The sequence below is a fragment of the Sciurus vulgaris genome (assembly GCF_902686455.1).
Source record: "Sciurus vulgaris genome assembly, chromosome: 4".
In the NCBI taxonomy this organism is placed as follows: domain Eukaryota; kingdom Metazoa; phylum Chordata; class Mammalia; order Rodentia; family Sciuridae; genus Sciurus; species Sciurus vulgaris.
This window is the reverse complement of record NC_136464.1, coordinates 100607627-100632835: the sequence shown is the minus strand read 5'-3', so window position 1 is coordinate 100632835 and position 25209 is coordinate 100607627.

Genomic DNA, 25209 nt, shown 5'->3' with positions numbered 1-25209 from the left:
GAAAGGACCTAAAGGGAAGGTTTCCTGGAAGAATGATTGTCAGAGCCAAAGGATGGGTAAAGATCAGTTAGACAAATACAGTCACTCCCCATGCAGGGGTTATATTCACAGATGCCTGAAACCATGAATGGCACCAAGTCCGACAGTGTTTTTTGACTGCTGCCCAGATGATTCTCCTTCACTTTGAAAATATTTCTTTAGTTCCTATTATTATTATTATTTTTTTTTTTTTTTTTTTTTTTTTTTTTTTTTTTTTTGTGGTACTGGGAATTGAACCCACGTCCCTGCCCCTGTTTATTTTGAGACAGGGTCTCATTAAGTTGCCCAGACTGGCCTTGAACTTGTGATCCTCCTGCCTCAGCCTCCTGAGTCACTGGGATTACAGGAATGAAGCACCACACCTATCATTATAAACTGAGAAACCAACAGTAAAACTAAAGACTAAAATTGCAGCCTCACGAAGCTTTCATATGCTGTGACTGTGTGTAGGAAAACAAACCAAAGAAATAAATAATTTACCATAGACCCCTAATACCCACAGGGGACATATTCATAGACTCCCAGGCAATGTCTGAAACTGTGCCTAGTACCGAACACTCTGTATACTATATTATTTTATTCCTTTATATGCGTGGTATGTATGATAAAATTTAATTTATAAACTGGGCACAGAAGAAATTGACAATAATTTAAAAGTAAAATAGAACAATTATAATGCTATGCTGTAATAAAAGCTATGTAAAACTTATGTATTGTTTTTTTCTGGAATTTTGCAATTAATATTTTCCAACCATCATTGACCATGGTAACTGAACGCATAGAAAGTAAAAATAAGGGGGGACAACTGTACATGCAAAGCTCAAAGTGTAGGCAGTTGTTATGCTTATGGTAATTTATGGGCCTGTACAATAGAAGGTAGAAAGTGGTCACAAAAGCACAGCCAGGCCCAAGCTGTCTTGTGAATTTCATTAAGGAGAGTAATCCTGGAGATACTATGCAGGGTGGGAATGAAGAATGATCAGATTAGAATAACAGCTCAGGCTGCAAGGCAGAGCATGGGCATTTAGGATGAGAAGTGCAGAGACAGGAGGAGCTGAGATGGCAATGGATGAAAGTGGGAGATATTAAGGAGGGAAAATCATGAGAATTTTTGAGATGGGGTAGAGAGGAGGAAGGTATGAAAGATGAACCCCAGATATATGATTGAGCAACTGGAGCAACTTTCTGAGATGGAGATAACTGGAAGAAGAGTAAGTTGGTGGAGGCATTCACAAGTTGTGCTTTGGATCTGGAGTTAGGAAGGAGCCTGTGGGATATGACTGGATATAATTATTAGGCTGTGGGGACATGAGTCCAGTGCTACAGGAATGTGAGGCAAGGTATGGTAAAGAAGATATAAAGATATGTGGGTCCATGGGCTTGTAGCTAGGAATTGAATCGTGGGGTGAAGAAGAAAGGAGCTCACTGAGAGAAAGGGCCCAGGTAGCGTGTGGTGGTACAGACGTTCTATGTGTTTGTGAATAGCAGGCTGGATTGCCCAGGTGGGCAGAGTAAGTGTGCACTTAGGATATCATCAAAACAGGAACAAGGAAAAAAGAGATTTTGGAAGAATTCACATTTTCTGTTTCAAATCAATGGTCTCCTTCATGGGGAAAACCAGTCCTTAGTTAAGCAGTCGTTTGCTCATGTCGCAATTGAGAATGCATTTGAATTTGAATTTCTCAAAGCCAGCGAAAAGGAATATCAACATAATGCTTCCAGTATTTAGGGCTTCTGAATAATTATAATGTTATGATGAATGTAAATATTGCCTCAAGGTGGGGGCTTTCAGGTAAGGTGACCTAGGAGAGGGTAACCAGTGACCAAGTTCTGGTGCCTGGTCAGAGCCAGGCCCTCTATGGGTGACGGTGGCACTTATTGAAACAGAGAGGGTCAAACAAGGCCTCCAAGACTTCAGGATCCCACAGGTGACATCTATTTGGTCAGCTCATTAATTCATGGTATGTGGTCTGGGTGCTGATATGTTAGTACATTCTTGTTTTAAGTAGAATTTCTGCATTTTAAAGGAGATGCTTTGGAGACCAAGACCTAACAAAATACAGAAATCTCCTGGTCCAAATTTCAAACTCTTACGTAGTTCTTTGAGGAGAGAAGCCGACTTCCCTGTCAGGACGGCTGCTTTTCTGGCAACTTCTAGATCACACTACCCAGGTGGCCTGGTTCTGTGTCTGCCCGTGTGGATGAAGTCTAGGAGTGACCATCGTATATCTGTATATCTGTATATCAGGCTCTCTGTGTATCTGAGGCCTGGATGGCATTCAAACCTCACCCCACTACCCAGTCCCAAAACCACTCTGGCTCTTGAGGTGCTAGGTATTTATAATACTTTGAAGAAGTCAAAGTCAGGGTAAATTTTACTACCACCTTAAGGTTTCTACTCAGGGAATAGCCTATGGTTGCTGCAGGTCCTGATGCTGGCAAGAGAAATCCACCAACATCCACAGAGCTGCTTTTCCATAAAAGTGTTCTCTGATACTGAACATCCGGCCCTTCTAAACACTAGGTCCTCCACAGATGTAAGTGTCCTCAAGGTGTACTAAAGAAACTGAATCACTCCCAGTTCAGTGTGTTATTAGTAGCTGTTGATTATTTTCTCCCAAGCTCTCATGTGCAAAAAGAGGGAGGTGGGGTGGGGAATTCTGTTTACTTGCATAGCAAGAGTTACTGCTTAACCAAGCCGTGCTCAGCATGTTTGATAAGAGACCAGAAAGCAAAAAAACGTATTTTTTTCCTTGGAAGTTAGCAATTAACTTATGAAAAGCATAGAGATTTGCTGGGCTGATTCGACAAAGGTTCTAGAAAGCAGTATTCACCAGCTGCTCACCTCGTGTCAGCAATAGCAGTGTCTCACATAGTCACCGAGGAAATCTTCCTGAAATAATTCCAGGATGGGTTGCAGAGCTGTTTGAGTGAAAAACAGTTTAGATGTTGCAATGAAAGATGTGTGAAAATCGAGAATAAACTGGTGCTGATTCTTTCACCACGCTCAACAAACCTGAAAGGCCACACTTGTGTTCTGCATTAACAAGTATATCCAAGCTCTGACAAAGATTCCTTGCTTAACTAAACTTTAGTCAGCCCTCTGAGCCCTTCCCGACAAGGCCCATCTATGCACTTCCTTGTAGAGTCCAGTTTTAGCAAGAACCCTCCTAAGTTTAACTTAATCAGAACCCCTGACCAGGTGCCTCATCCTCCACATCCCTCAGGTGATGTCCGATCACCCTGGCCTGTCTTCACTGAGGTTGGTTTTTCCAGAATCCCCCTTTACCCCTGATGTTTCCTCTTAGTAAATTTCCATCCACTAACACCACCTGCTCCTTGGTAATAAATCTTCGCTTTCCATGCTGTATTCATAGTTGAACCAACCTCTATACTGAGGTCTCATTCCCCCTATTTCACCAGTTCTGAACAAAATCTGCTTTTGCCACTTTAACTGTTATCTGGCTCTGGTTTTTCTTTGGTACATATAAAGGTCTAAAGAGGAACTCACAATAAACTTAGCAGTGACCAGCTATGAAAAGAAGGTAGAGAGGAAGGAAGCATCCTTCAATTGTTCAAATCTCAATTTGTTCTTCATATGAGAAAACAGACAACCCTGATATAAGGGTATTCCACCTAAAGTGATATAAGGGTATTCCACCTAAAGTTCACTTCCAGGGAGATAGGTCAATGGGAACTCTTTTGTAGTTCATTTTCTTCTAAGCTACTTCGGAGCTCTGAACTTCAGGTTATACAACACTAGGTGACATAATATGATAAGGAAAAAGCAAGAGAGAGTGAGCTAGATGGTTATTATAACCATATCTCTCAAAAACCCATATATCCACTCCCATCAAAGTGCATACTGTGGAAATGACATGAATACATAAGAAACTAAGACGATGTCCAGTTGTGCACGATGTCTCCCCTGGCATCTGCTGGCACTCTATTGGCATGCTTTAGGATGTGTGCTTTGGAGAGAGGGAGCATATGAACTGTTCTTGGCATGAAGCATTGCAAGCTGGACTCTTAGTCCAGCATATCCCTTGCATATTTCTCTTTTTCTCTGTGCTTGAAATTGCTTTTTAAAATTCTGCTATGTTATCAGAGGGCTATGAACTCTTAAATGTCACCATCCTCTTTCACGTTTAGTGCAGGGCTTTAATACATAACATATTCATTGAGAAAACTGCTTCCTCAACCTGCTTGGGGGCCTCTCTGTCACAGCACTTGTACTCCTCTGTTTATCTGGGTGTGTTTCTTTGTGTCCACATTTATAAAGAAGAAGGACGTTTTTAACGTGAGTTTCACGAGCTTGGCGTAAAGTCTGAGAAAGTCCCCCACTCAAACCAAGATTGTCAATGAACAGCAAATAAAATGTCAGGAGCAAATAAAAACCCAAGTGAAGGGTAGAATCAAAGATGTAAATTTATAACCCAGTTCTCTTATCTGATTGCTGAGGTTGCTAAGCTTCTAATTCCTAGGACCTTTTCCTATGTGCACTCTTGCAATCTCATTCTCTCTTTGCTCCCTCTCTCCCTCTTCTCCTCTTTCATCTCTCCAGTGTGACTTGAAAAGAAACTAAGCTCTTTGGGAATATGAAGAAGACATATTTGTGGCATTTACCTTGAAATAACTCAATCAGCAAAACTTCTATATGAAGGACACACATACACATACACATAACTTTCAGGCTCAGCATTCCCTAGGTTTCCCTAAGTTTCTCTGGCAAAGAACATAAGTCTATACGTCCAGTCTGGCACTTATTTTTGCTGTTTCCACAGGTCCCAATCCACTCACTCACTCCCAGCTGCACCCCACCCTGTCTCCAGACTTTCGCCTCAGGCCACAGGGCTAAGTTGATTTCCGGCTTTGAAACCTGTCTTGCATTTTTCTACTAAATATATCATCCCTGAATTTTTTTTCATTTTTCGGAATTCTTGGGTTATATATTCATATCTACCATCTGAGTCAACTGCCTGCCAGTCAGTGTCATTTTATTTTGTTGTTGCTGTTTGTTTTCTTCCATATTAATTGACACACACTCACTCACTCACTCACAAAGGCATTCCAGGCTTTCCAGGTCTACTCAGACCATGGGGAAATCTGGTGTCTCAGAACTGTCACACAGCAGTCTCAAGCTCTGCCCACACCCACCATTCCTGGACCCCCAACTTGTCTTCAAACTCCTCCCCTTTCAAGAAGTCCCAAGCCATCTTAGCAACCCCATAGAATCTGTCCTTTCCTTTGGCTTGAACTCTTGTTCCCTGATATCTACTGAGCCAATACAGCAGCCAGTACTGTGCAAGCCACAAAAGCACTACCCCTGCTGGGGCCTCCATAGACTGTGACCCTGGGGAGATGCTCCCAGTTGTGTGTACAAAAGCTGTCCCTTGTAGAAATCAGTGAAGCCCATGCCAATGGGCCAGCCCTCCCCAACAGCTAGCAAGCTACTGGCATGAATCACCTCCATGGCAAGAGAAGCTGCTGGATCTGCTGGAAGGAAATAAAATGACATCTTCTCCCTACCAAGGGAAAAGCATCCCTGGTCCCGACCTTCCTCCTGGCTTTCCTTGAATGTGCATCTCATTGGTGAGTGCCCCTTGGTGTCGTAAAGTCTTCAAGCAGGGTGCTCCTCCTGTGTTGACACCCCTCCTATTGCTCCAGGAATCAGCTCCATGGAACAGTGTAGTGTACATGTGAATAACAGACCCCTAAATGTACATAAAGCCAACTTCCCTTCCACCCTGAACGTGCACTCCTTCCAGACACCTTTGGTCCTTCTTGAAAGCAGCCTTCCCAACAGACCCACATTGGCAGCTTGCCAGGCAAACCCAGACACATCTGAATCTGGGGTGAATTATCCTATACTCTAGCCACAATCTTTGCTACCCATAAAATGCATGGCATGTTATCCTGGTGCGGAGATGTGAGAAAGTTCTGGGTCCTTCCATGTCTTTACCTCCATTTAGTCCAAGTTGAATATTCTTTAAATAAAATGCTTGGAACCAAAAGTGTGTCTGAATCCAGAATTATTTCAGATTTTAGAATATTTGCAAGTACATAATGAGATATCTTGAGGATGGGACCCAAGCCTAAACATGAAATTTACTTATGTTTCACTTATGCCTTATGCACATAACCTGATGGTGTTTTATACAATATTTTAAATAATTTTATGCATGAAACAAAGTTTTATAATATGAAAGTTTCTGACGTCATATCAGCATCCGAAAAAATTCAGGTTTGGGAGAATTGGGGATTTCAGATTTTAGAATTAGGGATGGTCAAACTGCATTAGATTTTAAAATATGCTCCTGATCTTTAAAATAATGATTTCATAAGGGAAAATGTCAGTGAGACTACTAAAGGGAAAGAGACAATGTTTTGAAAAGAAGAGGAATGTTCCTGCATGACCCTGGATAGTGGCCTCTTGCTGCCTTTTCTCAAGCTCTTCATCTCCTTGAGAGAATGAGACTCACCCCAAAGAAAAGAGTAAGCTCCCCTACCTCTGGATGCCCTCTGGATCCTAAGCTAGATCACTTAGATCCATAGAAAGGTGCTAGGGAACCAATGGGTAAGAAAAGGCAAAGGAGTTCAATGCTTATCAAATATAACAAGGCACCCAGCTCCCCACTCCCATTGGCTAATTCATCTCCTTTCTATGCATTAGTAATCTTAGGGATACCAGAGTTACAGGTGAAGATCTGGATGCCTAGAAAGGGCAATTTGCCCCAAATCACATAGCTGATAGTAATGGTGATAGTGACAAGATTTGGAATTAAATCTCTGATTCCAGATTCCATGCTCTTTGATTTAACCAAAACTTTCCTCAAGATCAAAATATACCCAGGAAAATATGGCCCAGGAAAATGGAAGTAAACCAGGATAAGTGCAAAGGTCCTAAATAATGTTAGGATAATGATGACTGTTTTCTGTTACTGTAACAAAATACCTGAAGCTGGGTTCTTTATTGCTAATAAGAGATTTATTTAGCTCATTGTTTTGGAGGATGAAAGTCCAAAACTGGGTGATACCATCAGTTTGGCCTCTGGCGAGGGCCCCTTTGACCATGACATAATGTAACAGAGAAGCAGAAAAGGAGATGGCCATGTGCAGAAGGGATCATATGGTAACACAGGACACCAGAGGGATCCAGTACATGAGCTTTTGTGGGGGACACACTTGAACCATATGTAAATTACAGCCGTGCCACACTATGGCATCAAAGTTTTCCAAAAGTGTTTGTGTCTCACAGGATCTGTAAGGAGTGCACATCCATATTGATTCCAGTGAAAGTATCCAGTGTTCAGGATCACTCATTTTACAACAAACTCTTGCAGGAACTAACCAGGGTCACACAAATACTATAGAAATCTCTTTGAGTCTGAGACCCAATGACCTAACCACCTTCCACTAGATCCCACATCTTAAAGTTCCACCACCTCTCTACATTGCCACACTAGGGGCAAATATTCCAGTACATGAGCTTTTGTGGGGGACACACTTGAACCATAAGTAAATTATAGCCTTGCCACATTATGGCATCAAATTTTCCAGCAGTGTTTGTGTCTCTCTGGATCTGTAAGGAGTGCACATCCATATTGTGTCTGGTGAGTTCAAAATCTTGACCAAGGGCATCTGCAGCTTTTCTCTTTCAGGTTCTTAGCACCTGGCCACATCACAAAGCTTCAGATCACCTAGGATCAAATGACATGTGGAATAACTCTAAAGTCCTTCACTAATTCACCCAATAGGAGTGAGCCGGGTGAGTTATGTCAGTGGCACCTCCCTAGTGCCCAAAAGAAAGGGAAAACCCAAGTTAATTTTAAAAACTCTCATCTTTGAGGAGATCTAAATGGCAATCTCCCTGTTCCTGGCCCTTCTCACTCTGACATGGATACACTTGGGCAAAATACTTGAGCCACGTCCTAAGCCAAATGATTAAATCTGACTCTTCAGCCCTAAATCCCATATCCAAAAGCCTAAACTAAAATACACCTAGATTTTTCAACAGTTTATTTGATTAGTTCTACCCTGAAGTTTTCTGCTAGGTCTTCAGGTCAAATGCAGTATAGAATAATAAACAATTGCTTGCCTGACTACAAAAGGAGGCTATCTGAAGGTAGAAAATCTGAGTGTTTATTTTCTTTCCACTTGCAAGTATGTAATCCACATAACTGAATAACATGTTAACAATTAGCAATTTCAAATGATGTCTCCATTTAATAATTTAACACCTGTACTATCTTTACAACTGTATACTAAGACACATGCAGGGAAACATATATACTTCTCAGGGTCTATTTTAATAAAAAAAATAATTACAGTTGTCTCACTTACATTTTGATACTGTAATTCTGAGTCCTAGGTGTTAGATGACAAAATGAATTGCACAACCCCAGGAATATTTTACCTCCAAGAATATTTTGTAAATATTTGTATTCTTGCAAACCCCGATGAGCATTTCTTTTTAGTCCTCTTTTTCCCAGTGTAACCTCACTTAGAGCAGGATGCTGCCAGCATCTGATACAACACTTCACAGACTCCTGTTTTTCTCATATTAGTCCAATTTCTAATCCCCACTCAACCAGAAAGAGATAGAAATAAAGATAGAAGGCACTGAAGAAAGACTTTGTTAACTTTATAGCCATTCAATTAAATTATTACTTCTTCATTTTCCAAGTTCTCATTTGGCCATCTGGGGGAGTATGCCAAGACTCAGCTCTAAGACAAACAAGTACAAAGCAAGCTTGTTTGCATTTTGCAAAGAGCTGAAAATCAAATACATGTTTACTGTAAGCTAAATTCCACAAGTGTCCTAATTAAACATTGTCTAATTCTATACATATATTCTAGCTCTGATTTAAGAGTAGGAAGAAGGAGAACATTTTCTTCCTTCCTTGCCCTCCATGTTCATTTTAAACCATCAACAACAAAGATTATTGAGATGCAACATAGCATCTTGGTTAAGAGCACAGATTCTGGAATCAGACTTCCTGGGTCAGAGTCCTGACTTTGTAATTAATTGTGTGACCTTCTGCAATTTACTTAACATCTCTCTACCTCACTTTCCTTCTCTGTAAAAAAAAAGGGGGGGGGGATTACAAGATACCTAATTAATAGGAGGCTAAGAGAATATAATAAATTAATGTTGGTAAATGTTAGTATTTTTAAATATTTGAAAATAAAAAAGAAAGAAAAAAAACTAAGTGCTTCCAGTAGGCATGAATAATTCTCAGCCTTTTAGAAAATCAACAACTAGTTAGGAACATGAGAAAAAAATGATAAACAGTCATACAGGTCAAGAATCCCTAATCAGAAACTCCAAAATTCAAAAAAAATGCTCCAAAATCTGAAATTCTATGCATGCGTGTCCACATGACCCCACAAGTGGAAAATATACACCGTGAACTTTTGTTTCATGTGCAGAATTGTTTAAAATAGTGTATAAAATTATCTCCAGGCTAGGTGTTTAAGATTTGTATGAAACACAAATGAACTTCAAGTGCAGATTTGGATCCTTTCCCCAAGATGTCTCATTACATATATACGAAATACTAAAATTTAAAAAATCCAAACTTTACAACATTTCAATTTTCATGCATTTTAGATAAGGAATGCTCAATCTGTACAAAGAAACATATACCAACTATTAAATAATTGTTGGCTTTTGATAGTGGCTATAGGTATTCAGTGACTGGACTATTTGCTTAAAAACAGACAAAAGTTATGAAGTCCTTTGAATTTGTGAGGATAATATTTATACTGTGATATTTGCACTGTAAGTCAGAAAGACAAAAGCATTTTTATTCATGTCTATGGTTAGGTTTAAAACTATGGTAAAGAAGGAACATAATCCATCCTCTTTAGCGTAGAATTTTGGGTTCCAAATATGGATTATTATTTTCCTGCTTCATTTTTTCACCAGATGGAGTTCAGAGCAAATAAGGTTCTCTCAGTGTTTCTAGCCTGCAAGAGACAAATTCCAATTTATGGCCTTATTAAATGTTAAATGATGATGAGTGTGATATACAATAATTCTTTACCTTAAACTTTTAATTAAGCATCAAGTTTGGAAATCTGCCATGTTAAAAGTCATTAACGACTCTATTTTCTGAATTTTTTCTTTCAGTGCTGAGGATGGAGCCCAGGGTCTTGTGCTTGCTAAGCAAACACTCTGCCACTGACCCACAGCCCCAGCCCTTTTTCAATTTTTAATAAAATCAAAATCTATTTTAAAATGTCCATTCTTCCTGAGAGCCCACTGTGTGCCTAAACAGGAATAGATACCACTAGGTACCACAAAGAATAATAAAGAACTCAACAAAGAAATGCCTGCTCTAAAGGCCTTTACTGTCACACTTGAGAGACAAAACCTACTGAACATTTGAGACAATCAGAGAACATCAAGATCTTCACTTCACTATGCAGATTAGCCCAACTTGAATCTTTAAAAGGTGAAGTTTCTGGCAGAGGTGCATATTACACAGAAGCATAAAAAGCCTTCAAAATTAATTTAACAGTTAAGTGAGGAATTATAACCAGTGCCACAATGCCGTCAGCCAGGAATAACCTTCAGTAGACTGGACCAAACATACAAAGCAGGCTGTGGCATTTCTATCTTGACATGCTATAATCACCTTCTTTATGATTTATCTGATGCAGACATTAGTTAAGGTTGCAATCTTGGAGAGTAGGTACACATACTTGTAACTTCTGGTTTGAGTGCCACAGGTCTGACCCCCTTCGTTTACCAATTGTGTGATGCTGGGCAAGTTACTAAACCGCTCTGAAGTAATTTCTTACTTGAAAACTGGAGATAATCATGTTTACCTTGAAGGACTACAGTGGTATTTATATTTAAATGTAACAGCTATGTTTATAAATAACTATAATTTAATAACGTAGTTAAATAAATAGAGAACTTCCATTTCCAGCAATAATAAGCATTTAAAAACTGGAAAATTTCTCTCCCTAATACCATTAAAAATGTTAAATAAAATATGAAATTCCTTTTAATGCTTAGATTTTTCAAGTAAAAGAACTCTCCAAAGGCCAAAAATGAAGAGACACTCAAAATCGGAGGGAGAATGGTGGAAGTTCTCACTGTGGCTGCACAGGTAGGGCATAGGGAGCAATCTGTTACCCAGAGGGGCCAGGAGTTGGAACTGAAACTCCCATGGACAGACAGGACTCCTGAGGCTAATGCAGGGAAACAGTGAACTTGCCAGTGCAGGCAGAGAGAGAGAAAGCCTTTCTTCCTCTGTTTTTTTCTTAAAAGTTTCCTCTGAGAATTCAAAATCCTAGGTCAGAGCTCACACAAGTTTTGGGTTCAGTTCTGCCACCCAAGATGTAAAAGTAATACAAAAATGTATCCATAGTCTGTCATAACCTTGGACAGTCTAGAAAAATCTTTGAGAAGCAATCGTGGGTTGATGAATAGCACTTGAAGACAGAAAAAACCATAAGTGAGAGTCAGCAGGCCAAAGAGCAGAATTCAGTTCTTAAGAACTTCTGACAATGAGGCCAGGCACAGTGGCACACACCTGTAACCCCAGTGATTTGGCAGGTGAGGTAGGAGGATTGCAAGTTCAAGGCCAGGCTCAGCAACTTAGCAAGGCCCTAAGCAACTTAGTGAGAACTTGTGTCAAATAGATTAAAAAAATAGAAAGAAAAAAAAAATTTCCGAGAATGATACTCTTGTTTAGAGAGGTTTTAAAAGTTGAAATTTTAAATGACTTAAGACAAAAACTAACAAAAATCTAAGAAACAAGTAATATGCTGCAGGTTAGGAGTGTGTCTCTCAGTGGATAGGTTTAACAATTAAACAATCCTGAAGAAAGAATTAGTAAGCTGAAGAGAAACCTGAGGATATCACACAGAATGCAGCATGGAAAAAGAAAGATATTAAAAGACATGCAGGACAAAATGAAAATTTCCTGCAAATCCCCAACGGGAATTCCATGAAGAATGAACAGACTGGTATTCAAAGAAATGCTATCTATAGATGAGACACAAGATCCCTAACACATTTCAAGCCCTCCATAAATGGTAACAATTTTGTTTTTAGTTTATATGCTTATGAACTAAATATATTTAATATATTTAGTCCACATATAAATAATACGATCTAAACATATATATGTTTTGTTTTGTTAGTGGTGCAGGGGATCCAGCCCAGGGTCCTGCATATGCTAGACAAGTGCTGTCCCATTAAGCCACATCCTAGTCCCACTCATATCTATGCGAAGCTCAAACACCGTAAATCACAAGAGTTCTGTAATTGCGGTGCCCTTCCACAGTAGGGCATATTCATGGCATATTATACATGGAAAGAATCTTACAAGTAACTTAATCTTAGAGCCTAATGAATAAGCCTGAGTTTTTATCCCAGCGCTGACACTTCTTAGCCAAGCATATTGCTTAAACTCCCTGAGCTCCAGGTTCTTCAGTCATAAAGTGGGACCAAAAACAATTATCTCTGTAAAGGATTGCCGTGGAGATCAAAACAGCGGATCTCCACGTGTGAAACACTTAATAGTGAGCCTGGCACAGAATGAGCATTCAGATCATGAAAGCCATCATTATTTCTTTTCCTATATTTTCATTTCAGTTGAGAAAACAGAAGAAGCAGAAAATAGCTTCTGAGAGTTACACAGAATATTGGCAATAGACTCAGAATTAGAATCCAGCTCTCCCAACCCATATGCTTGTGGTTTTTGTGCAGTACTTCACTGCCTCTCAATCAGAAATTAGGGAGCTTGAGGTTGTCTTTGAGAGAGCCACATGAGACCTGGGAGCTGTGGCCCAACCTGTTTTTTCTCCTGCCTTAAAGATGACACCATATGTTGTGTGAAGACACGGCATCCTTCCATTCAAGACATAAACGAATAAATACTCAGTGGTAAAATTGCAGACCTGTGGAGAAGAGGCTTCAAGTAGAGAACTGGGGAAGCAAATCCAGCACCTCAAGCCATATCCACACAGGTCAGTGGCAACTCTTGCTACCCAGGTGTTCAGGCATTCAGGTGAACGGAGGCAACAGCCCCTTGCTCTGACTGTTTCAGGGAGCATGAGTACTCAGGCATTTCAGGGAGATGCCTCATCCATGGTATATTGCAAGTAGTTTCCAGAGTTCCGCTGGAAAAAAAAAATCACAATAACAATTTTAATGAAATTTGTGTGTCTCAGAGAAAGAAAACTCAGGTGAAGTTCATTGCTGCGCCAAGGGAGTCTGCAAGTGTGGTGTCCATTATGCGGTCAAGAATCTAGCTTCAGCACCAAAATAAATAAATAAATAAATAAAAAAGAAAAAAGGAAAAAAAAATCTAGTCTCTCCCTCCCCTTGCTTTGGAACAGGTCCCTTGTTTATTCAGCAAGTATTCACCAGGAAACTGTGAAGTCTTATGAGCTTAATATTTTAAACATCATAAGAGTGATAATACTTTTTGTTTCCATGTGTTTCCTGACAAAATGACAAAATTCTAAGTACTTAATGAGGTCCTTAAAACCCTCGCTGTGAATAGAATCAAGCATTCTGCTAATACAAAGCCATATTATTACATGGGAGAAAGGAGGAGTGATAATTAGTAATATATGCTAATGAGACCTCCACTACTGGCTAAAATGGACTAACAGGGACCAATTTAACCCTCGTACCAGAAACTACTATAAACTTGGAAAATAAATAAATAAATAAGTAAATAAATACATAAAATGAAAAAGAGATTTCAGAATTCGAAAAGTATAGCTCAATGACAAAGCATTTGCCTAGCATGTGTAAGGTCCTGGGCTCAATCCCCAGCAGTCAAAAAATAAAAATAATAATTATTTAAAAATAATTATATATGTGTGTGTGTATATAAACACACACACACACACACACACACACACACACATATATATCATAATTTACCAAACCATTTTCACAAATTAGACAGCAGGCAATGCAGGACACTGATGTGAGGTGAGCTTTACAACTGCCCTAGCTAACAGCCCTAGCTAACTGCCCTAGCTAACTGCCCAGAAAGAGTTTTCAGCCAAGCGCTATGAAGGGGAAGGCAGGTGGCATTGTGCCATTTCCCTGAGCTGAGGATTTGGAGTTGTTAGTCCGGAGAAGCCAAGGCAGTTAAGGCAAAGTACTGGAGAGGAAAGGGATGAACGAAGAGAGATCTCGGGAGACTTCTTTAACTGAATACTGATGAGGATGTGCATGTGAGAAAACTGGGGAAAGACCCATGCCGAAGAAGAGGGGAAAAAAATCCCCAGAATTCACACAGAATCATAATTCCTATCCAACCAGTCACTGTGAGAAAACTCATACTTCGTGGAGTATCACAAACAGTACTGAGCAGGGCATTGCTTCCCCAGTGAGAAAAACCCTAGTCTCCAGGTTGCACTGGCAACAGGAAGGAAGGAAGGAAGGAAGGAAGGAAGGAAGGAAGGAAGGAAGGAAGGAAGGAAGGAAGAGCAATCCTTAACATTATCAAACCATTTCTATGTAATTATTCTACTCCAAGAACAAAACTTCAAAAAATTTCTAGGAATACAAATTTAGCAATCACCTAAATAGATAAAATTCACAATGTCTGATATCTAATCAAAAATTGCCAGACATATTTCACACTCATTTTGAGAAATAGTGTTCCCAATTGCCAAGAGGTAAAAGCAATCCAAGTGTCCATCAGTGGATAAGTGGAAAAACAAAATGTGGTATACACATACAATGGAACTCCATTCAGCCGTAAGAAAGGAAGGGAATCCTATCACAACCGAGATTCATGGGTGAACCTTGAAAACAGTATGCTAAGTGAAAAAGCCATTCATAAAAAAGCAAATACTATATGATTTCACTTACGTGATGTATCTAACGTAGTTAATTAATAGAAAACAAAATGGTGATTACCAGGGACTGGGGAAGTAGGGTTAGGGACTAAGGAATGGTCATTTAATAGACACAGAGTTTCAGTTTTTCAGGATGAAAAGCTTCTGGAGAGCTGTTGTACAACAATGTAAGTATGCTTGACACCACTGAAATGAAAGAAACTGAGGCATGCAAAGAACTCCTAATAAAAAGAAAATACAAGAGAAACAAACTTAGAAGTAATAAAATTAGGTGATAAACACATCAAAACACTAACTTAACTGTATCCCTATGGTAAAAAGAAAAACACAGCAGCTGGAAGACACAAAAAGATCCAAATCAATCTTCTAGAGTTGAAAATATAATGTGTGAGATTAAAAACATACCTGATGGGGTTAGTAGTAGCTTGGACATTACAGGGGGAAAAAAGATTAATGAGCTGGAAGACATAGAAATGTAAATTATCCAATATAAAAGAAAATAAAAAATAAGGAAACAGATAACTGCAGAGTAACCTCAAAGACTTAATGTATGTTGATCTGACTCTCAAAAAGGGTGGAGAGAGGAATATATAATGTATGTATTTGAAGAACTAGAGCCAGAGTTTGAGGGAAACTATAAGAATGCATATCCAAGATGCTCAACAAATCCTCTGAAAATTAAAAAAAAAACAGTGGAGGTGACTAACCAGTGCAATCAATTGAACAATCAAAGTACTCAAAGCCAGTGACAAAAAGAAAAACCTTCCAAATAGCCAAATACATACACACAGAGGAACAAAGATAAGAGACTCAGTAGATTTCTCACTAAACACCACAAACCAGAACAGTGGAGAAACTTTTTAGACACAAGAATGCCAACCTAGAATTCTATATCCAATAATTAAGTTTCAAATGTGAGAGAAAATAAGACTTTTTCAACATAAAAACAATGGAATAATTCATCACGGCAAACCTGAACTACAAGAAATATTAAACAAAGCCCTCAAACAGAAAGAAAATTTACAAGATAGAAATTTGAATGTACACAAATAAAAGATGAACACAATGCAAATATTAGATTTAATAAAGCAAAGAATATAAAAATGTACCTAAGTAAATGTAATGTGAACACAGTATGATAAAGATTAAAAGTAATGAGGGGAAAATGTTTTAGGACAAACACAGAAGGAAATGACTGATTTTAATCATTATAATCAGTGAATATCCCAAGGAGATGGTATTTGAACTGAGTTGTAGAAGACAAGTAGGGTTTCCACATATGGAAATGAAGGAAGGGACCTTCTAGACAATGCAACAGCATGAAACAGAAGTACAGAGTGAGAATCGGTGAAGTCGAATGACCACAAATGGATAGTTCATAAGATGCCAGGCTTTACTAGGATAGGGGCTCATGTGAGTTGACAGAGCTGGACACAGGAAAGAACTTGCTCATGGGAGCCATGATGCCCGTGAAAGAGCTCAGATTTTTGGTGGGCAATGGGGATGTGCTCAAGTCTTTGGAGCAGGAATATTTCCTATTTCAATCTTTTTACGAAAATAACTTTGACCAAATATGAAGGATAGATCAGAGAAGAGAGGAAGTGAAGGTCAAAAAAAAAAAAAAAAAAAAAAAAAAAAACAAATTAAGGAGTTAATACAATAACCACAAGGAGCAGTCAAAGGAAGTCCAAAGTAACAAATGATGTCCAGACGTCACAAGGACAGAATCCAATGGCTTCTTAACCAACGATATATGGGACATGAGAATCAGGGAATAAACAAGTTTACCCTAAGGACACTAGCCTGAGTGTTGAAGAAGCCATGGTAGCAAAAAAGAAAAAGTAGTGTCAGGGAGGAGAACATTGACTTGGCTTGGGGAAACATTGAGTTTAAGGTAATATCCAGGAGAGAGAATTCACATGTTGTGAGACACTAAACAAATTATCTGGGGGCAATGTGTAGGTTAAAGAGCTAGACTTGAAATATTTGCACAGAACTGAAGGCTGAATCTCTGAAAGTGGTGCATTGACCCTAGAGGGAAGTACATGGTCTTCCCATAGGAATGGACCTCAGGAATGCCGCATTCAAAATGAGGGTCAGGACCCAGAAAGGAGACTGAAGTCATCAGAGGTCAGAGGGAAGACATCACGTGGGAAGTGATGTCTCTTGAAACAAGGACGTGGAATCAAAGCTCTGAGCATTGTCACCATCCCCCACTCCCACCCAAGTCTGCTGGTTAAGCTCCCTTACCATCCTCGGACCAAGTCAGTCATCAACTGAGCTGCCCTCCCTGACTCACCAGGTGAAATGAGACCCTTATGCTCCTATTATTTTTTGTATGCACCCTTATTATAGCACTTACAATATTATTATAACTGTATAAATATTCCTTTCCACACTAGACTGTGAACTCCTAGGAAACAAGACTTATCCAACATGTAGGAAGATACATATTTGTTGAATGGATGCAAATATTCAGCATGTGTGTACTACACTTAAGAAGTTCCAGAATGCAAGGTGAAGAAGATGGATAAGGACCTCCCTCTTTCAACGCTTATATTCTAACCTCAAGGGTGGGGATGGGAAAGAGATTAAAAACATTCAAACAAATTATTAACAAAGAAGATTACTTATTATTCTGTGGTAAGTGCTATGAAGGAACGAGAACCACTTGGTGTTATAGAGTGTTCTGGGAGGTCAATTGAGGTTGTGTGTCAAAGGAGGACTCATTGAGGAAGCCGTATTTGAGCAAACACCTGAATGAGAAGGCAGCCATGCAGAGCTCCTTTGTGATTTTAGGCAATAAGTGAACTGATTTTAATTTGTATCTTGACAATACCATCTTGACTGCTGTGTAGAGAACTGAATGGCTGGATGGATGAATGGACAAACAGAGGGATGGGTGAATGTTGGAGAAATCTGAGAAGAAAGCATCATGTGTAAATAAAAGTCTGAAGAAGGGTCAGACAGAAGCATGTTGGCAGTTGAAGGGAAGCAGCCTGTCCAGAGGGATAAGAGGTGGATGTTAAAAGAGACTACAGCTAAAGGAAAGTGACAGAAGGGACAGAGGATGCAATCAAAGGAACAGGAGAAGGGTTATGCTTAGGAAGGAGAAAAAAAAAAAAAAGACATCAAGAGGAATCAGGAAGTAGAAAGGGGACACCTCAGATGACCAGCTCCCTCCGAGGAGCGGTGGGGATGCAATAGAAGTGCAGAATGTCAGGATGGCTGCAATAAGGACAGGTTCGGTGCCCATGAGGCAGGAATAAGAGCAACTTGAGAAGAACAGAGGTCAGAATGCATGGGGCTGGAATGAATTCAGTCATTAAATTGATGTGATTTTTTTTTTCCTAGCATAACTCAAAAACCCAAGTACAAGAACAGAGAAAAAGTAGTTAACTTCTGAGGTTTTACAGGGACCAGGACTCCAGACTGAGTGGTAGAGCGAAGATCATTTCTTTTGCAGCCATCATTTCAAAAAGCACGTATCGTCGTGGGTGTCAGACAACAGACAGAGTATCAAGCGTACAACATTGAGTAAAGCATTTCCTCTATCCCTGAAGAAACTACAGATGGGAGGGAGGTGACAAGAGAAAGCCAGTCATGTCCATCCAGTGTGACACATGCTACAGTAGAGCAAACTGAGGTTATACAGAAGCATATAGGAAGGATGCTCTGGTTTGGATATGGGTTCAAGTGTGCCCCAAAGTCCCATAGGTCCATGACTGAAGACTTGCTCTCCTGGTTGCCCTTGATGGGATCCTGGACACTCTCTCTCTCTCTCTCTCTCTCTCTTTCTCTCTCCCCCCACCCCAAAGATGTGACCTTTGCTCTGACACATACTCCCTGTCATTGTTATCCACTATTCTCACCAGAACTGAGCCAATGCAGGCACCATGCTTTCAGGCTCCCAAAAACTGTGAGCTAAATAAGTCTTTTTTCATCTCAAGCAAGTTGTCTCAAGTGTTTCATTGTAGAAACATGAAGCTGACTAATACAATGGTCCTAACTCAGCCTTGGAAGTTTAAGAAACGGTCCCATAGGAAGTAGCTTCAAAACTGAGAACCTGAGCAAGAGAGTAAGCCCAGGTACAGGTAGGGGGTGGGGAGAGAAAAGTGTAGAATATCAGGTGAGAAAGCTGGGGATGGGAAGATGAGGCTGGAGGGATAGAAAAGACCCAAGTTGCAGAGTCTCATGCCATGCTGAGACAGCAGGACCAAGGAAGGAGGCTAAGCAGAACAAAACAAAGTCAAACTTGTCTTTTGGAGAGAAACCACTGGCTATAGAGTGGACCAGGGAAGTGGAAGCCCAGAAGCCAAGTTCAAAGCTATAAATATGTCTCTTTTCACTGGGTTGTATCCTTTGATTCAAAACAACAATTTCCTCCCCCTCATTGGGTCAACATTTGAATGTTAAAGATAAAAAAGGTGATAAAGATAAGGTGGGGCGTGAATCTGAATGCCAGACTCAGCCTGAGAGGTGTACCAAAGAGCAAGGGTCCTTATCACAAATACAGCCTGCAGACACTTGGTTTTTACACCCTCTCGTATGAGCCAGTAGAGTGAATTTAATTTCTTATTTGCCATTGGTAGTCTCAAACATGTTTTGTTCTATAAGAGAGACATATACAGCACTCTTGAGTCTCCATACTGAAGGTGAGGCATGTAGCTGGATCTAGTCCACCCTCTGAGTCTCCACAGAAGAGTCTCCAGGTTTTTTATTTAAAACACACTTGCCTGAGTCCTTCCCATGAATCAGAATCCATGAGCATGTAAACTAGGAATCAGGTTTTTGGGTTATATTTATTTTTATTTCGTGGGAACTGAGAACTGTGTAATGATTTCTGCAATTTTACTGACTTCTAGGAAGCACAAAGAAAAATTTTTAATCAATTCAAATATTCATTGAAAAATGTTTACTGAGTGCCTAAACTGGGCCAGATTTGCAATGTCTGGATGTACTGTTCTTTTCTTTTTTATGAAAAAAAAAATGGTGCATATTTATTACACAGTGATAAGTTTCACTGTGGCATGTTTACATGCATAGAACATCATTTGATCTGATTCACTCCTCAGTATTTTCCCTTACCCTTCCATCTTCCCTTCATTTATCTCTTTCCTTACCCCAAGGGTCTCTTTTCTACTTTTATATCACTTTTTTTTCTTTTTTTTCCCTCTAGCCTCCACATATGGGAGAAAACATATGACTCTTGTCTTTCTGAGTCTGGTTTATTTTGCTTAACATGATGCTGTCTAGATCCAACCATTTTTCTGCAGATTGCATGTATTTCATTCTTCTTTATGACTGAATAAAACTCCATGGTGTACATTCATTTTATCCATTCATCTGTTGACAGATACCTAAACTGCTCCCATAACTTGGCTATTGTGCATTGTGCTGCAATAAAAGTGGGTAAGTATGTATCTCTACAGTATGGTGATTTTTAATTCTTTTGGATAAATACCAAGGCGTTACAGCAAGCTAGCTCATATGGTAGTTCAATTTTTAGTTTTTTGAGGAATTTCCATACTGATTTCCATAGTAGTTGTACTAATTTACATTCCCTTCAATGGTATGAGTTCCTTTTGACCCTACATCCTCACCAGCATTTTTTATTTGTTTCTTGATGATTCCATTCTGACTGGAGTGAGATGGAATCTCAGTATAGTTCTGATTTGCATTTCCCTGATGACCAAATATGGAAATCTCAAATAAATAATCGAATAATGCACCTCAAGTTCCTAAGAAAATCAAGAACAACCAATCCCAAAAACCAAAATAAGGAAAGAAATAATAAAAATCGGTACTGAAATTAAGGATATAGAAAACAGTAGAGAATAATACAATGGACCATGAAACAAAGCTGTTTTTTAAGAAGATAAACAAGATTGATAAACCAATCAAAAGAAAGAGAAAGAGACCAAAATTAATAAAAGTAGAGAAGAAAATGGGAATATTACAACACACACCACTGAATTCTAGATGATCATTAGGGACTATTTTGAAAACTTATACTCTAATAAATTATAAAATCTAGAAGAAATGGATAAATTTCAAGAAATATAAGATCTACCAAAATTGAACAAGGAAGACATATAAAACCTAAATAGACCATGAGACTGAAGCAGTAATAAAAAGCCTTGCTTCTCAAATTATTCTAAATAGGGAGAGAATACTTCCAAACCCATTCTATGAAGCCACTACCACCCTAATACAAAATAGGATAAGGACCTATTACAGACCAAATTACAGACCAAAAGCCTTGATAAACATAGATGCAGAAATCCTAATAAAATACTTGCAAATTGAATTCAGAAACACATTAAAATGATCATACATCACAATCAAGTTGGTATCATCCCAGGGATGCATGGATGGCTCAACATTTGCAAATCAATAAATGGTATAAATCACATAAATAGAATCAAGGACAAGAATCACATGGTTATCACAATAGAGGCAGACAAAACCTTCAACAAAATTCAACCCCTCTTTAGGAATCTGGTTTTTAAATAAGCTGTGTGCTCATTTTTCTAGGACTCCTGAACAAATTACCACAAAGTGACTTCACATAATAGAAAGTTATTATCTCACAGTTCTAGAGCCTGAAAAGTCTAAAATTGAGGTGTCAACAGAGTTGTGCTCCCTCTGAAGTTTCTAAGGGAAGATTCATCTTTTTCTTTCTCCTCATTTCTGGTGATACCCATAGATCTGTGGTGTTCCTAGACAGAGCACTCCAATCTCTGCCTCTGCCTAATGTCTGTATGTCCAAATGTTCCTCTTAATACAAAGTATACCATTCTAATTCACTTTGACTTCTTCTTGATTAAATCTGCAAAGACCCTATTTCCAAAGGTCACATTCATAGGTACTGGGGTTAGGAGTTCAACATACTTTTTTTGGGACACAGTTTGCTATGGTTTGGATACATTTCTCCCAAAGGCCCACATGTTAAAGGGTTGGTAACTAGCCTGTGGTACTATTGGGAGGTGGTGGAACATTGAAGGGGTAGGGTCTAGTGGGAGAAAGTTACATCACTGGGGTATGCCCTTGAAGGAGATACTGGAATCCAATCCCCTTTCTCTTCCTCTCTTTTGGTTTCATAGCCACCTTGAAATAAGCAGCTCCCTCTGCCTTGTGCTCCTGCCATGATGCACTGTGCCTCCACAGGCCCAAAGGCAACAGGATCAAGTAGACTTAAGCCCCTAAAACCATGAGCCAAAATAAACCTTTCCTCCTTATAAGTTGATTACCTCAGGTATTTTGTCACAATGACTAACACAGAGTTTAAACTAGCTGACTAACACAGAGTTTAAACTACAGTGAGTTTTATAGAACATCAAGCTTGAACTGTTATCACTGTTCTAGAAACTTGAATGAGATCCCATTAACAGCCCATCTTCATGGGCTTCAAGATGCAAGTCCACCAGAGTCACATAGAACCCCAGGAGGATAGGGTTCTGCTTACTGGTCTGATCTGGGAAGAAGGGTTTCAGGCAGAAAATAAAACACTCTAAATGCTCTATGAAACACAGAAGAGCCCTGGATTCCATATTTCATGATTGTTTCCCCACCTTCTTTCTAACAAGATGCACAGTTCACCTTTTCTGGAGGCAGGGTCACAAAGAATCCACATAAATAATAAACATGCCATTTGTTGAAACACTGAGATGATGTAGTCTGGCTGTACTATCAATCTTAGTTCAAAGCCCTACCTATTGCATAGAGTGGACACTAGCCATTTGTAGTCACAATGATGTTTTCAGGGAGTGGATTTTTTCAGATCCTGGAGTCAGGGAACCTAATTGAAATCCTGGCTCTGCCATTTTACTACGTGATCTTGAACAATGTACTGGAAGTCTCAGTTTCCTCATCTGTGAGATGAATATAATAATGGTAACTGCCTGGCAGGATTAAATGAGAGTATGCAAGGAAAGTTCTTGTCACATAATCAATGTTTAATACAGGTAAGTTGTTCTTTCTAAAACAATGATCACTGTTGACACACATCTGATGAAACAGCATTCCTCTGGCTGAAATATGTAACTTGCACCAGAGGAACCAATAAGCCAAAACAGTCCTCAGATAGTGACGAATGAAGTGAAAACAATCTTGACCATGTTTTGAAGAATTCATTCTTCATAAACCAAAACACCAAGATATCTATTTGGTAACACTAGAGAAATGTCCTAGCCTTGGCATATATGTACATTCATTTTATTCTCGGTAGCTGACTTAAAGTTATTATCTACTGAAAAGTTGTATTAAATGCCTTAAGTATATTATAATTTACTGACACATAATTTTAAAATAACAATGTTGCCTTTTTAAAATAGAAAATTTGGGGGTGCAGCTCAATAGTAGAATGGTTACCTAGCATGCATGAGGCCCTGGGTTTGATCCCCAGGACCTCAAAATAAATAAATAAATATTTTAAAAAAAAAATTAACTTAAAAAACATACAGGGTTTTCTCCTCTCCACACCCAATAGAATGCAATCAGTGCAGTTACAAGCCAAAAAAAAAAAAAAAAAAAAGGAGTCTGAGTTATTTTTAAAAACTATCATTGTGATTAGAAGCATCAGATTAAGACTTTGGGTTTGTTTGCTTGCTTGTTAAAGATCGCATGGGTCGAACGTTCATGAAATTTACATGAAATGAAAGGAGAATAGCCCCTCAGCATAGTTCCTACCCAGGCTGGTGTGGGTGTTATTATTCTGTTGACTCACTGCATCATCAATCATAAAAATCAAAATTGACACATCAGACAAAGGGCCAAGTTCTCCCTGAAGGCCCATGTCTCTGTCCTTTTAACACCACCATCCACGTCACGGTTGTCGGGCCTCTGGGATCAGAACACCATACCAGCACTTAAATCATTTCTTTCTTCAAGCAGGGGCATCACCTGGCTGTTTTCCACCCATATTACAATGACCCACTTTGTGTGGGGGGCCAGATGAAAACCAGGTTACACAACATTCCAGATGTTTACTTCCCCCATTGATGGTTACTCAAAATAACGCTTCTTATGGAAACAATGCTGCCTGTGGATGCCAACATGCTTCAACCAGAGAGTTAAGTGCTGTCCCAGGGTTAAACCAGACACACACGTGAGCCCTGGAGCTGTCAGGGTGTCCGAGGCACCATGCTGGGCACTAAGTGGCACACACCAAACATTTGTGCCATATACCCCTTGGGGGCTTATAAGGAAACGTTAAATATACTCAGAGATGCATGCCACCAGCTGTCAAATATTTGGTCCTAGGGAGAAAAGGTGGGGCATGGGTACTGTGAGCATTCTTTATAATTTCATCACACTGACACCACATGTATGCACCCTCTAGCCCTTGTGCATGCCCCTGCTCCCACCTTTGCTCAATCCAATGATCCCTAGAGAAAGCTTTGAGACCAGATAAGGGCCAATCATGATTCATGTGAAAGGTGAATAATCTATTCAAGTCAATCCACTGAAAAGCATAATTTTTGGTTTGGGGTTTTGGGTTTGAATTCTGAGTGTGCTTGTGGGTATGCATGCACACACACCTAGTGCACATTGCACATTTTGTGACATCATCAGTATGCAGAGTGAACAGGACCCAGGAACTGTCAGCATTCCTGCCATTTCATACACTATGGAGTGATGGTACCGAAGGGCTGTGTCAGGGTTTCAGAGCACAGAGGAGGAACTCAGAAAAGAGTAAGTGACCCAGCACAGGCAGCAAAGGAGATAAAGCTGGAACTGAGATTCCAAGAGTAGGCAGGAGCTGGTCCAGTGAAAAAGCCAGGCTGGGGCAGTCCCCAGGGATGGGCAGTAGGAACAGATGTGGAGGACCCCAGGGAAACCAGCAGGGATAGAGCTGGGCTGAGAGTGGAGACTGGGTTAGAGATAAACCCAGAAAAGCACTCAAAGGCCAGATGAAAGCAAGGTTCATATGCCTTACCAAGGAGTGTGAGCTCTACCCTGAAGACAGGAGGTTGTATTCAAAGCAATAATCAGATTTATATATGGAAAAATCCTTAGAGATGGAAGGGCAAATTGGAGTAGAACAATAAGAGATTAAAGAAGACCCAAAAGAGAGCTATTGGCATGATCCGGAGGAGGACCTACAAAGCCGTGGACAGAGAGGCTACAAAGGTGGAGAGAGGCTGACTTTCAGACATCCACAGATGAGTTCTTGAGGACCAGTCAGAGGTGGGGTGAGCATTTCACTGAGCACCGAAGGTTCAAAGATTACTAGACAATATTGGAGCAACAGATGACCACATCCACATCACCACTTTCCTATCCTAAGGCGCTTCCAGGCACTGTGTGAGAGGGAGGGAG